The 15980-nt window shown below is 40.9% G+C and overlaps 1 protein-coding gene across 1 annotated transcript in view; it reads right to left on the bottom strand.

Moving 5' to 3' along the window:
• Positions 1-11075: 11075 nt before the first annotated feature.
• Positions 11076-15980, bottom strand: part of CNTNAP5 (contactin associated protein family member 5) — a 295991-nt gene continuing 291086 nt past the window's right edge. Inside the window, exon 25 of the mRNA XM_037398285.1 lies at positions 11076-12722. The gene's annotated coding sequence lies outside the window, so the exon portion shown is untranslated. The remainder of the gene's footprint in view (positions 12723-15980) is intronic.

Here is a 15980-nt window from a genome sequence, read left to right as displayed (position 1 = left end):
GGCAGCTGCGCCTGGCAGTTCAGAATCACCTGCAGCTGGGGTGGGCGCAGACACGGTGATCCTGTTGGGGGGCACTGCTTGTGCTCACAGCTGTGGTGTTTCCTTCTGCATGCTAAAAGCTGAGCTGCTCTGAGTGGGGGAGCACAGCTGTGCTTTGCCAGGCGGGCAGGCACACACGTAGCAAGTGCAAATTCCTGCGGTGCCGCACGTGGGGGCGATGCTTTGGTGGCTGCTCGAGGAGCGCCTGCTGCGGGGAGAGGTAATGCTCTATTTTACTGCTCCGAGTTGCTTGTTGTAAGGGAAGGGTGGCAAAGAGTTTGCTGGCCTTGTTGACCCAGTCCCCACACTTTGTTCAAAGCTCTGCCGCCAGTGCTGTGATGTTGAAAGGCCTTTAAGTTAGCTTCCTTAATTATTTCCTTTTCATGTTATTTCTGCACTATTGAAGTCTAGTAAGTTAAATGTGCCATACCCAGTTATTCCTTTGTATGGCAAAGGCTTGGCAGGAGTTGTTTATTGTGACGGCGGGGGGGGGGGGGGATATCAGGGGTGTGTGTGTGTAATTTATGTAATTTTTCATAGATATGACTTACTGTTTTCCTAGCAACTCTACCACAAGGGACATCAAAGCTGTAGATGGAGGCAAACAGCATGCCTTAATGTGAGAGAGGAATTCTGTTAGCACTTTGCTAGAGTAATGGGCAAAATTATGCAATTTTGTCCCCTGGAAAAGCTGGCATTGCAAAGGGCCTTTTCATCCCAAATAAGCACCTGAATAATGTTTTTGACAACTTATCATGAAGCAAATGCACAGTGGTTTTAAGAAGGGTTTTGGTTTTCTTTTGCATAGTTGCAAACAATTTCACCTTTATTCCATTGCCGCATAATATAATGGAACTGAGCACCCCTTTCTAGCTTTATTAATATGGCATATTTCATATTGTGTAGAAGATTTTGAATAACTTACTCATGAAAACATTGAAAAATCTTTGTATTTCTGCAAATTGTTTATATGCAAATCAATCAGTTTTTTCATCAAAACTGCCTCCAGCATTCTTGTTATTACCAAGATTTACACTTGTTTTCTGTAAACCTTTTCCTGCAAGGTGGCTTCAGAAATACTAAGTCATTAAACCCTTCAGCCAGTCTTGGTGGCCCAAATCTGAATTTGTGATGCCTTAGAGTATTTGTTCAGACAGTTAGAGCAGTGAGAATCTTTCCATGAATCAAGCTCACACAGAGACCCTTAGGGGTGAAGGAGCTGGTTTTCTACTGCTTGAAGCTGCAACAATGTTCCTGCTGGCTTCATCTTGTGTTGGAGCAGGTACTAAACGTTTTGCCCAAGTTGCACAGTGAGTCAGTTTCAGTGGAACAGATTTCAAGGGTTATGCTACACTATCACCTGTTCCTGCATTCCTGTAGTTTAAATTCTGAAGAGAGATCAAACAATCCATTAACCTCCCACAATAAACCCTAAAATATTTTATAAGATTTAGAGCCGCCTTCTTGCAGAGAGGTGAAAAGGTAGATGAAGAGAGAGGGGTGAGGGAGAGAAAGGTAGTGAGAACTTATTTAGGTCTAGTTGACCCTTCAGCATAGATTGAATAGATGAAGAAAAAATAATAATTGCAGAAATAAGCAAACAGAGTGAATTGGACATCTTTTTGGAGGTTGAGGGCAAGAATATATGCATGCTTTGATGCAAGATGGTTCTCAGTATTCAGAGGACACCTGACTACCATTCAGCAAAACCAGAGACTATACAAAGCTGAAAAAGTGCTAATACTTAAAAAAAAAAAAAACAAAAACCAACAAAACAAACCCGTGGGGAAGCTAAGAAATTGTCAGGGAAATTCCCACTGAGATATTGTGGTAATGGTTTAGAAGGTAATACAGTAACTGTAATCCCACAGAAGCTGTGTATTAATAACAGGGGATGTTAGTTCTGGGATAAATGCCCTAGCTGAGTTAACAAACTGCGTCACTATCTATTATTTGCTGAAGGAAAATATAAGCAGTTAATTAATGCTTTGGGGACTTAGGGGGAAGAAAAAACCAATAACAGCAAAACAAAACAAAACAAAAAAACAACCACCCACAACTAAAAACACAAAACCAAACCAGTTTTCTCCCAGATCCCCAGGGATAAGGAAATGCAGGAGGCAGAAAATCATTTATTATTTTATGTTATTTTATTTCAGCCAGAACTTTGTCACAGGGCTACAAAGTGCAACTCAGCTTTAATCAGTGGAAAATTTGAGCTTGATTCATTTCTGAGTAGCACTAAATTTCATTGGGTTTATAATGATATAAATATAGAGCTCTCAAGGTGATCTAGTCCTTAATAGTTACTGGTGAATTTGGCCCACACGTTGCATTAGTTAACTGTACTATAAAGATGCTAATAAGGTGAAGAGTAAGTAGGTAATTCTTTGCTAGCATAATTCCAATGAACTATGAAGGAATTCATTATGGTGTAATTTGTTTGTTCTGGATAGCTTGGTCTGTAGTGCAAACTAGTGGAAAGACCTTTTGGTTGGGTGGAGAAAGTTAAGACACCTACTTAGCAGTAGATGTTATTATTTATATATAAATAGTTAAAAAACTAAACCAACAACAACAACAAAAAGCCCCACACCACTAGCAAACATAAGTATTATAAAAATAAATATTCAAAAATAATGTCTCCAGAAAAACGGTGTTCAAGTATTTTGAATGGGGGTAAGCTGTAAAAATGTGAAGATACTGAAAGAGAGAAGCTGGGCTGTTTGACGATTCTGTCTAACGATAGGAAAGCTGCTGGAACAATAGAGATGGGAAAAGTAGAGCTCCCCTCTGACTCACTCAGAAGATAGTTTTGACCTGTTGGAGTCATCAGAAACATTCCTGCTGATTTTCTAGGGACTTCAACTTGGGTACTGATGAACTGCTTAAAGCCTCCTGAAGCCCATGAGTAGTGACGGGGTGGAGCAGGAAGGAAGGCAGGGGACGGTTTTGAGCTGAAATGTCAGCGTGTCCTGACAGCCCAGATGCAAGTCTTTTGAAAAGCAGTCAGCTTCACTGTTTCACCTGAATGTCAATAGCTCCAGCCTGTCTGTATGTGGTGAACATTAGCAGTGAAAAACAGCTGTTCAATATTTTTTTAACTATGCTGATTATTTTTAGTTCAATGCCTCTTTAGACCTGAACTTCTCCCTTATCAGCATACCTCTGAGAAATCTGCCTTCTGGCAGTTTCCCTTTGAAATTTGCTTTTTGCCCATAAGGTGCAGATGCTTAGCAGCAAGCCTGTTTTCCTCCCTTCTCAGCCTTTTCCACAGAGAATACAAAAGGAAACTTCATCCAGATTTCATGTTGTTCAAGAAGTCAAAGGCTTATCTGGCAGACTTGAGTTCACTGGGTTTTGTGCCTGTGTGTGTAGATGTACAGATCTGATTAAAATGGGCACTTGGACCGCAAAGCTCTGCACGCTGCAGGAGATCATGTTTTGAAGGGGTGCAAAGTGGTGTATTTAAGCTTGTAATGCATATGCTCCATGTGTGCGTGCGTGCACATGTGCACTCACACATGGATGTAGTTGTTGCAGCTTGACGTTGTGGGATTCGGCTTGCAAAGTAGGACACACCTACATTTATGTATTGACAAGTGAGTTAAGAGTGAAATTTGGTTGCCTAAATACTGGCATCTGGTGCCATTGTAGACATTTTTGGATACAGTACTTCTCTTGTCTCTCATAAGAAGTCCTCTATCGTGTCTGTCAACCATATGTTTGTGTTGGATATCGCAAATGGCACTAGAACTGTATGTTAAGAAAGTGAATCGAACCCCTAAATTAGGTACCTCAACCTGAAGCTGAATCCCTACCTTGTCAAAGTCAGGATAGATTTCAACCTCACATTCACATCTTTAGTTTGACAAATAGAGAAGGATAGTGTCTAACCTTGCAAAGACACTAATTTATGTTTAATCATTAGAAAGACTCTGTTGCTGGCCTTTTTAGCTATGCTCAATAAGCACTGGTACTCTGTGATCTTCTCAATAGTCGTAAGCCCTTTCTGGTCTTGGCTGTGTTGCCCATCCTTACAGCTCTACAAATGCTGTAAATTTGTGTTTGGACTCTCAGTTGGGTATTCTGATACATCTTGTGGGACAGTAGCAGAGATAGTGCATGAGTATGAGAACTAGACTTTCAAAACACATGTGATATGGGTTTTGAGCTGTGAAAGCTGATTTTCTCCAATTGTGCATAATGTTAAACCTGCAAAGTAATACTGACAATGACACTAAAGTTTTTGCATATTGAGCATCAGGCTCTTTTGTGGTGCTGAGAACTCAAAAGCCCGTGGAAGTAAATGGCAGGTTTGTGTGTTTCTGGCCCACTTATCATGCCCAAACCAATTAAATTAGTGCAATATTGACACTTGAAATTTAAACTCTTCTGAACATTGATGGAAGTTGCCCTGATACAGGCTCTTGTGACTGAACATTTCTTTTTAGTTCTGGTTCTGGATCTCTTTCCATAGTGTATGCAACATAGAATTTATGGCTGGAGGCAAGAGCAAACTTGTTACAGCTTTGTATTTTGGCAGCCTACAAGTTAGCTCTTCCCAGTATTTCTACAGAGACATTTTCTTGTACTAGACTCTAAGACAAGGACCAAATAGGAATTTGATAACAGAAGCTCTAGTCTGAGACAAGTAAACATTGACGGGTTTTTAATGCAGGATGGCGAATGTTGATAGATAAGACAATGTCATGGAGATTTAGGCCCCAAATGCATAAAGCCTTAAAAATATTCAGTTAATCACCAGTCTTTAAACAAGTTTTTAGCATTTTATGAGAGTCCTGTCAAATGTCTAATGCAAATTTAAAGCGAATTAATTCCCTACCAGGGCAGCAAACCTCTCTGTTGTTTAGTTTACGTGAATACATTGATAGACTGGGCCTGAAACATAATCCTTGCCCAGAAAATGCTCTTTGAGTATGGCTCCAGATCCAGAAACCATTTCTGTGGTACAGATAAATACTGCTGCTGTGAATGTTTCCCATTTTTCCATCCTGGGAAATAATTTTTGCAGGCACTACTCCAAACCCAAGCCTGCCATTACTGGGATGGAACAGCAGAACCCATGGAGCTCTGAAGACCTGTTGTCCCTCACAAATCACAGCATGCCTAGCTCAGGAGCAGCCAGCTCTCCTCCAGTTAGGCTCCCTTTCAAACACAGTTCCCTTAGCTACAAAGGGCTGTCAGTGCTGGACCCACCAGCTCAGACAGCAGCAGGAACCTGCTCTGCAGATCTTACTTGATATGTTTCAGAAAGCTGCTGCTGTTCTATGAAGAGCGTTTCCACAGGCTTTCTCATGGAGCTTCCCACTTAATGAAAAAGCTTCATGAAGCACGAAAAAAAAAAATCAGTCGCAAACCATTTTGTAATGTAGTTGCAGTTTCATTCTTCTTTTCCTTGAGGTGTTTGACTTTTTGCTCAAAGATGATCAGTTGTTTGTTTTTTTAAAATAGTAATCCCTCATAATGAAAAGGAATGTTGTAATTAATTATTGTCTTTTATTTATTTTAATTACATCAACATGTAATCTCAGCAGTTGGCAGCAACAATGCTAGGATGTGACAGATACAGGAAGGAGAGCAACTGAGGCAAATATAAAGGAGCCTTTAAAAAAAATCATGAAATTTATGTATTAGCCAATTTTTATCTCCTGTCTGTTTTAGTGGACCGTAATATATTAACTAATTGTCCTCATTATTGCCATCATAAGAATGATTTTCAGTTTCTTTGGGCAGCCACCGTACTAATCCTGGGTGTACTTAGATCCAAAGTCAGTCTCTCTCTCTCCACCTCTCTGCACTTGGAGTCAGCAGCTCAGCATGTGAGCTGTGGTCCCAGACACACAAGCCTTGTGGGTATTGGTGCCGGTTAGCAAGTGGGATTTAGGCTTTTAAATACCTCCTGGGATAAGAGGCAAGGAGCAGCACACCACTTTTTTTGCCTCAGCGAAGCCAGGTCTTCCTGCTGTGAAAGAAGGAATCTTATTCCATGGAAATAGGGACTGGGGGCTTTTCATTGGCTGAGAAGTGGAAACCTATGCCAGGAGGGGGCTTATAATATACGTATAAATACATATTTATATATACATACATATATATACACACACTCCTGTATACATGCACACATATATTTAGGTGTATGTATTTTTTCCGTGTGAATATGTGTGTATATGTATGGGGTATGTGGTGTATATACAACAATATTGACCTTGAGGAGTGAGCGATTCTCTCTGCTTCTCACAGTAGTGTCTCAAGGTGATGTGCTGGGTTTCAGACCCCAGGATCATCACCTGCCCTGATGGATAGGAGGAGTCCCTCTAATAGCCTCTCCTTTTCAGCTACAGAGTTTCTTTAACTTGATGGTGTTGAGGAGCCCCTGCATCAGACTGTAAGGGTCCTGCACAGCAGTCTGCTCTGGGAAATAAAAGTAATTTCCTTCTGCAGTAACATTTAATTGCAATATTTAGTGAACTTTTGGCAGTGTTGGTGGAGGGGACAGAGACACAGTATCATCTTTTCCCTATCACTTTTTAAATAGTCTCCTCTGAGTGGGAAGCAGACATCTTTCTGTCTCCACATCAGCTTGCAGCCTTTTAAGAGGACAGGGAGAACTATCGAAGGGAGATTTTTGTTTAACCATATGGTGTTGAGGTGCTTCTCCATCCTGGGCACCAGCAGCAGTAAGAGACAAAGCTGATGTCTGTGCAGGGCATCTACTCTCTGTTGCATGAGCAGAGGAATAGCGTGAAAGGCACAGTCTAGTCCTTGACTATACTTGGTATGAACAGGGAATTCTGGGGTGTGTGTTTTACTAAAAACAGGTTTTAATTGTCGGTCTTAATCAGTCTTTTGCATACAGCTTAGGCATATCCTACTCGTGGAAGACAGCACACATATATGGGTTCAGATGTATCCTGGGGCAGAGAAGTCCTGCCCATGTCACTATTTCCCATGCCTTATTATAACTGAGAGAAATCGGTAGGAAAACTGTTCCTGCTTTTCTCACTCCTTAATCAAATTCAAGTGAGGGATGACCTTAAAGAATAGAAGGTCCTAAGCAAGACTTAGGATGGGGTCCAAAAATTAAAAGAAATACCAAATTTCTCAGCTGCCAGCTAAAAAAGAAAAAAAAGAAGGAAAAAAAAAGAATATTTTTTTTGTCTTTCCATTTCCAGTAGTTGTCTTGTCATGGAAACTATGATATTTTAGGCATCAGCTCCTGAGATACTGCCTAGCACTGATTTCCGTATGGAAGTAAAAAGTCCATTGTACGTTTCACTTCTCTTGTTATCACATATTCCTACCCCAAAGCCAATACTCTGCTCAAGTGGGCAATCCTTCACTCAGGAAGAAAATGCTTCATTTTAACCATATAAACAATCTAGTAGACTGCTAGCTTAGGTTATTGAAGCTGAACTATTTCATGCTGAATCCTTCATTTGTTATGTAGCATCTTGTTGTCTTTTATACATTTATCATCCGCACATTCTCTCCATCAGATGCTGTTCGTTTCCTGCTCTTGTCCTGTTTATTACACATTATGTTACAGTGAAGCTTGTAACATACAAAATATTCCCTTCCATAGTAAAGATTTTTTTCCCTGCAGCTGTAGCTGTAGCTTAGCAATAGCACAGACCCAGCAGTCAACTTGTACTTTGACGTGGTCTCCTAATTGAGTGAAGGGTAAAGCAGAGCTCTTCTGCCAGATCTCTGTTCCCAGTTTCCTATTGCCCAACACCTGGCAAAGTGGGAATTAACTGAGAACTGGTCTTTTGGACAGCTGGCCGCTCATTTGTACCTCCTAGTGAGGCAGAAGGACTGTAATACACCACATGGTGGATTTCTTATCCCAGTAACACTTGCGGTGTGAGAGCTGCTTGTGGTAGTCTAAATCATGCTATTGGTGCCCCATCACTGTTTTCTTTTTGCAGCATGGCTTGGTCCCCATCACTGCAGAGGTCATTTTGTTAGTGATGGGTGCAGGGAGTAAGGTGGAGGAAAATAAATGGAGGGGAGGGAAAACAAAAAAACCAGCAAAACTTCTTTAGATTAATTATGCTATAGTGAATGCTGACACCCCAGCTGGTAAAAGATCTATCAGCCTGTTTTCTGTGATTGTATAGGGTTAAAAAAAACTGCAGGAAAAGTTCTAAGAGAAGTGGGTTTGGTTTGTCTGAAAACAAGGAAGGCTGAAGAGTGTGGGGAGCTGGAGGGATAAGACAGCTGTTAAACAGCGAAAAAAGGCTGCTGCATGACAGGAAGGGATTGAGCTGTTCTCTTCATTCCCTTGGGAACAGAACAAGCTGTAATGGGTTTAAATTGAGGCAAACTCTCTTTGGCTTCAGCTTTAGAGACGGAAAGAGCAATGGTCTCAAGCTAAGAAGAGTTAAATACAGACATCACTGCCGTGGGGGGCTGGAGGAACAATATGACCCTGTATGGCTGCGTTTCATGATTTCTTGCTAGGCTAACAGGTATAGAAAAATAGGCACTGACTGCAGCAGCCTAGTACTCGTGCTGTGGGGAAAAAGCAAAAAAAAACCAACAAACCCACAGCTAACTATAGCAGGGCTATCCTGCGTTTCTTTCACAGCAGTGCTCACTTAATGGTATTTGCCTATATACATTTTGCCAATGGACCTTTGTTTGAAGGAGTAAAGCTTTAACATAAAACACTTGCTAGTCATGCAGATGCTGCAAAAGAAGAGAGGTGGGGTTTTTTGTTATTAGTCTGACAGAAAAGGAGAGCAGGTGCCGAGGAAGAGGGAGATTTGACAACAACGTATCATGATGTCTTGTCCCCTCTTCCAGACATTGCGAACTAGCCATAAACTGCAACTAATGATACCTTGCCAGGCTGTCAAAGAGGTATATGCATTTCCATTACACTAGTGTAATTAATGCATCCTTCTGAAAAATGCCGTGAACTCATCATACAAAAGTTCGGGAAGAAAAAAAACATAATGAATTAAAAAAAAAAAAAAAAAAAGGTGTGGGGGAGGCTAAAGCAGTTACCTAAGGTGTTAAAGAAGAAAATATAATCTCTCTCCACTCAGAAAAACAGAAAACATGTCACAGTGACATTTCCAGCTGGTAAGCTACACAAACTTAATTTCCAAGGGTTGAATTAAAAATAAAATTGGACTCAGTACTGTCCTTACAAGCCTTAGAAAGGTTACTGCCCCCACTATATTAGCTATAAAAAAAAAAGAAGGCTGGAAGATTTATATATGTATTGGTCTGCTGTGCTCATTTTTTTCTGAGAAAAGTAACTTGGGATGGGATTCACTGTAACATGAAGTTTCTGCAAAGTCAAGTGATACCTACACCCACCTCCTGCACCCACCAGGAGCAAAAGAAGGCCAGGACCCTGCTATTGAGTAGGATGGCTTTTGTGCCTGTGAGCTGCGTGGCTGGTTGTGGACTGGGACACCTGTGGTAGGCTGGCTCAGCCCTGTCAGATGGGCACTTTTGCACCATTGCCTGCAGAAACCCAAGGCAGGTGCCACAAATCTGTCCTGCCAGATAGCACACCTCCACACAGGACTGGAAACACTTATTAATCCTGTTTTCTGGCTGGCAGTCCATCCAGAAATGAAGGGGAAAAAAATAAAACTCATAGAGAAGTTCCTAAGATAAGGAGACTACATCTCTCCTGCCAATATATGTCTCTGGCTAATTGAAACACAGAATGTGTAAGCACTCAAAGTTTAGGATGGGGATTGCACCAAATCCAAGCATGTGAAACTCTTGAAAGAGTCCTCCTCTTGGTACTTACTATGATTTGCTATTTTCTAAGTCACTGTTTACAGCTTCTTGGTAGATAGTCTCCTTTGAAACTCACAGTCTTTGATACTAAGAGATTTGTGCTTTCGGTTTCCACGGAGGGTGGAAAAATAATTGGTGAGACTGAAGGCATAAAGCCAAGGCAGAATCACGGAGCCTGAGCCAGGCCCAGTTTCTCATGCTAGGGACAAGTGTCGAGGGGGCAGTGGGCAAGTGTGACCCTTGCGGCAGCCAGATGTGCAGCTGTTGCACCAGGGGACGTGGATGAAGCAGGACATGTGTCATTTATGCATGGCAGGCTGGGGAGAGAGTATTTGTGTGCGCACATGTGTGTGTCAGTACCTGGAAAGTGATAGAGCTACGACTAAGCATGTTCTCTAACCAGAACTAAAGCACGTTTCCAGAAGTGACTTTTAACCCCTTAGGCACCTGTGCCCTTATGCACTCCGGGCAAGGTTCTGCAAGCCAGCATTAATGAGTTCTGTCAGGGACGTGGGTGATGACCAGATATCCTCTGACAATAATTTTCAGCCATAGCTGAAATCAATAAATCCAGGTTGTGGGCACATCAGCTTTTATTACTGTCCAGTGAGATCTGTTGGTTTAGAGTTAACATGTAAATGTCTGAAAATTAGTTTTTCTATAATCCGCACTTCTTAATGTCCATTCAGCTAGAAGCTAAAATAAAAACACAGGAGGAGGCATTTGTCTTCCACACAAAATCATACAAAAAGTCTCTTTTTATTAAATATACATTAGTTACAGTTTAAGTCTTTCTTCTGTACAACAGTAACCATAGAAAACAAAAGAAGCTAAGGCTAAATTTATTCAGTCCCCGAACAGTGTATTAAGACATTTTACATTGTCTACAAAACTGACTTGGACTGAGGCAACGTCCTGTGGAATTCTCTTTAGAAAACCAGATAGTGAAAGGGGAATAATCTAAATCTCCATTTTGCTTTTTACTGTAACTGAAAGACTCTTGCATTACCCTTGGATGAACCATTAAAAGAAGAAGGAAAAAAAAGTACTTTTTTTTGCTTTGCTACTGAAATGAGCACTATTCTGAGAGATTTATTTATTGTAATTTTAGTAGAACAAAGTAAAATGAATGATGAAGGGCTCATCTGTAGAAAGAACCAATTTTTTTATTATTACAAGCACTTAATATCAGCTAGCTTTCACAGACTGTGAAGCTGCTCTTTTTGCATTTTTTTTTTTTTTTTTTTCTTTTTAGGGTGTCTTCATATTTTCAGGCAGGATGCAGGTCCCCACAGGCCACCCAGGGGTGGACTCTATTCAAATCCCTTAAAATCCTTCCAAAGTCTGTGGGTGGGCTCCCAAGTTGGTTAACAACACACCACCCACAGACCACCCTGCCTCCTACGCACATTTCCAGAAACTCCTGAAGGTGATTTAAGCCATGTCAGGGGCTTAAATAGAGCTGAAGTTCAGTGCCTTATCCCAAGTTTTATCCACAGTTCTGCTAGAAGACACACACAGTTGCAGTGAATGCAACTCTTGTTGACAGCAGTAGGGGATGACGAATATAAGGTCCTGACTTGAATTCATATATGTCAGCCCCAGTTTGCAGTAGATCATCACTGCCCTTGCCTAGGGTAATCCAAGGCTAAATTCATCTATGATGTATCTGCATTGACCTCAACAGGATTACAACTAGGTCTGAAGCTGGATCTGTTTCTTTCACAAAGTGGGTTTCAAAGCAAGTCAAGTACTAAAATGTTTAGCTTCTTGCTATCATTTGGATATAATGGTCTATGTTAAATATTTCATTTGCAAAACTCACAGAGTAGAGATTTTTATGGCTAGATGCCTGAAAAAGCATGTAGCTGCTTGCTCTCCTAACCTTTATTTGAAATTTCATGGAGTGGGCTTGGGTGTCCGAGTACTCCTCTGTGCCATGAATGGGATGTGAGGCTGCAACTGGCTGTATCTAAGCTTTACCTCAGAAGCAATCAGTTTTCTTTCTTAACGATACACGTGCTCAGCATTGGCAGCAATGGCAAAACACATCAGAAAATGGTTTGCCTAAATGATGCAAGAAGGAACTGTAAAGGGCATGCAAAAGTGAGTAAATAATTTCCCATGCAGAAATTGTATCAGATGGATTCTCCTTAAGATTGTGGGCTTGGAATCCATGAAAAGTAATGACCAAGAATATAAAGAAGCAGATGGTGTTGCAACATGAACAGCAGTCAGCAGTTTAGAAAAAAGTTTCCACAAACATCTTAAGTGAGGGAGGGATGGGGAGAGGAGAGCCTTTAAGTAAACACCATTCTTTGGGTCAGCTGTTGTACCCAACATTTCATTAAACGTTACACTTGTTTGAGGGAAACCATCCACAGTTCTTCTTTGGGGTATCGGGGAGAGCACCAGGGATGTAACTGGAGAGATGCAGATTAGTCAGCCAGAGGTTTGAAATCCTCTCCCATGGTTGAAGCACATCTCTGGTACTTTACAGATCATCAGGACAATTGAGGCTATGTTTTAGCAGGCTAACTAGTAATTCATTCAATGGCAAAAATGAATTGTGGCAAAAGACCTGAAACCTGATGGTTACCATGCCTTGTTTCCAACAGCATAACCTTTCTGAGAGCTTTTGATCTTGCACTGCCTCATTGCAGTTGTAATTTGGAGTGTTATGTCCCCACTCCCCCTTACAGGTCACCACCTCTAGGTGACTACATCTCCATGCTGGAGTGCAGCCTCCCTTCTGGTTGAACACCTGGCTGACATTCTGAGAATCATGTAATTTCTTCGAATTTCTGGTTTCTGTGACTGCCAGGACAAAAATCATAATCTTAGAACTGTAACACAAGTTCCTCTGCCTCCTACCATCAATTTGATTGTCTCACCTGTTAAAGAAAAAAGGAGAGAAAAAGAAAACAGAGGTGAACTAGACATGGAGTGACACTATCAACACAAACTGTTGCCTTAATCCTTCCTTAGCTGGGCTTGTAGACTCAGTACATTACAAACAACAAACAACGAGCTTACAGATTACAATAGTTCACCAGAAAGTGTGCTTTTTTTCCCCCCAGTTTTTGTCAGAGTAACTTAGTGCAAAAGATCACAAAAATAAGTACCAATATACAGAAATACCCAACCGCCTATATGCATGACTCAAAATAAACAACCAAAGAAAAAAGCTACTTCAGACCCAAAATGAGAGTGTGTTTAGAAGTTTCACAACAAAAGGAGCATGGAGGAGAGGGCCGCCCACACCAAAAGGGGATGCGAAGAAATTTTCATTGGGAAAGGAAGTGCAGCAAAGCGCAGAACCAAGGGAACAAATCGTGCTTTGAAACTGTGATAGTAACTTGTGGGAAAAAATAACCCAACAACAAAACCCCCAAGGGCAACTCTTAACTGCAGTCAACCAAGAGGTTTCTCATCAACCCCCAAAAGACTCTGAATAAGGCCCTTGGTTCGGCAGGGATATAACTATCACTTGGCTCGTTTGGTAAGTAGGCATTACAAAACTGAATGAAAGCTTTGAAATAGCACTTGTCTTACAAAGCTTCACAAGGTCCCAGTTTTTGCTTGTTTTTTACAAAGTGTTGCTTTCTGAAAAATAATTTAAAAATACTCCGAACAAAAAACCTTTGTGTCTGTGAAAAGCTGTCAGTGTAGAACAACGCTTGAAACTGATCTTCTTCAGTGTAAGCGTCGTGTAGGTGATGGTAACAAACAATGCCATGAGATGGTGGAGCACAAAGTCACATTCTGTCTCCTGTGACACTCTTGTTAAGCTGAGGTGAAGGGGACACTAGCTGATTGGTTTTCATGGATGGAAAGGAAGATTGATTTTGTTTTGAAGACAGGATTATCTTGCACCCTCCCCTGGACTGCTCTACAATCTCAGGAATCCCCATTTGGCCTTGGCCTCTGTGAAATGAGTTGGGCAGTTATGCGTCCCTTGACCGTACCAGCAAGTCTTGCAGGGCTGAGGGGGAAAATGGCACTGGCTGTACTGGAAACATTCCTTATCTGAATCCTAACATATCCTAACAAGGCTTGGAACATTCCTTATCCGAGTGGTACAGTACCACTGTCACTGGACTTCTGAAAAATTCCAGTAATTATCTACTTAGACTGTAGCCAGGATGGAAATATACTGTTGACTAAAGCCATCTCCAGCCCTATAAACAGTGAGGCCCTATTGAGATATCCGGGACTGCAGTAGCTGCAAACAGCATCTCGCTCTGAGTGGAATACCTCTCAGCTTGCAAACTCCAAAGTCTGTAAAATTAGGAGGACCATCACTAAAAGCTAAAGCTGGAGCCTCAGCTGATACCCCCACTCCTTGAGGCTCAGCCTTTTGCCCATTGAGAAATGCAAAGGCATGCAACATGAATATTTCACTGGACTGGAGGGGAACTTTTAACATGTATACCTTTATACATTTGTATATATAACTTAATACATCTTATTCATTTGTGACTGTGTGCATGTGTGTGTGAATTGATTTAGGTACCGCATAGTAAGTATAGTGTAAGTATTACCATTTTAAATCCATAGTTAAACCACTTTTGTTATTTAAGTAAATCCTATTGATCCACTTTGTAAATAATAAATTAGTTACTGATTAAGTGTTGCTAAGATCTTGTGATCAACCTTAAACTGTGAACAAATATTACACATCTTTTAGATATAAACCATTGTCCAAATCTGAGAATAAGATTGGATCTAGCCACACGTAAGCTCTGTTAAGAGTTTAGAAAGCAAAGGTGTCTCTGAACCTTGTGACTCAATAGGAGGGTCTCCCTTAGCCTTTTAAATTTTTAGTCTCTGTGTAAATCATTCCAGCTTAATTTTAATTTGATTCTCTCTGTGATTTATCTATGTAGTAAGTAATGGAGTGAACACTGCCACTGAACTTTGAAGTCACACTCCCACAAATTCATATTAGAATGATTTCGTTAATATGTTTGATGGTGATTCTTCAAGAGACCTAAACCACACAACTCATTTATCAAGAACTTAGGGGTTCTGGATGGCCACTTACCTGTTGGCTTTTTCAAATTATAGTATCAGACATACCTGCTTGGGGCTAGCAGGTGTGAGACATGAGAGAAACTCATCTCAAATGGCACCAGACACATAGGGCTAGAGAGGCATCTTAGGGGTCTGAGTTAGCTTTGGATTATGAAATTTGTGTAGATCTGTGTACATGTATGCTATCTGCCAAAGCTCCTACACGAGAGAATGAATGGATCTTGGGTCTATCCTCTCCCAAGCCCCATAAATTACTAATCAGGTGGCCACTGACTCAAACGCGTGCTTTGATACCTGATTTTCATATATTCAGCTATAAGTAGATGCATGCATTTCCTAAGCAGAGATGCTTAGTGTAATTTCAGATGCAAGGAGGTGTCCTTCCTTAATCCCAGCTGGCATCTCAATAAAAAGAAGGTTTCTTTTAAGACCTGAAGACAGCAGATGTATCTACTGGAGCTGCAAGATTAGTATAGATTCCTATACGTAGGCAAATTCAGCTAGAAGTAGTTAACCTATTGCCAGGAGCCCAACCCTGTCTCTGTAATCAATGGAGAGAAAGATGCACCTCTAGAGAGTGATACACTTAATCTTACAAGATGTCTGAGACATTTGCTCCGTCCTCACTGACCACAGGACAGGACTGGATGACAAGTGTAAAACAGGTAGCCTGTAAAACCAAATGCAAAATGAAACAAACCCAAAAGACTCAGATAATAGCAATCTTTAGTGCTTCCGTAGGTCTAGGACTCAATCTTATGCTCAGCAAAATCAATAGCTGACTTCATTAGAAGAAGATTCATATCCCCTCACCATGGTGAAACTATATGATGTATCGATTGTTTCTCACCCAATATGTGAAATATGTGATCAGCTAAATGCTAATATAGACAAACATCTCATTAAAATAAGGGCTTGGCTTAGACTGTAAAAACTAAGCAATTGCTAAATCGGATGGGTTACGTCTAGCTAGAACAGGTTAAAATAAAACAGAAAGCAAGCATCTCATGTTTGTATTTGGCAATCAGTTTTAACTTAAATGTCAGAGAAGTCTCATGGCTGAATACAACCTGATAACAGGACAGCCCTAAATGGCTTGTTTTCACAACTATGTT

Source organism: Falco rusticolus, chromosome 8, assembly GCF_015220075.1.
Source record: "Falco rusticolus isolate bFalRus1 chromosome 8, bFalRus1.pri, whole genome shotgun sequence".
Lineage (NCBI taxonomy): Eukaryota > Metazoa > Chordata > Aves > Falconiformes > Falconidae > Falco > Falco rusticolus.
Note: the sequence above shows the minus strand (reverse complement) of the source record. Positions and strands in the feature narration are given on the sequence as shown.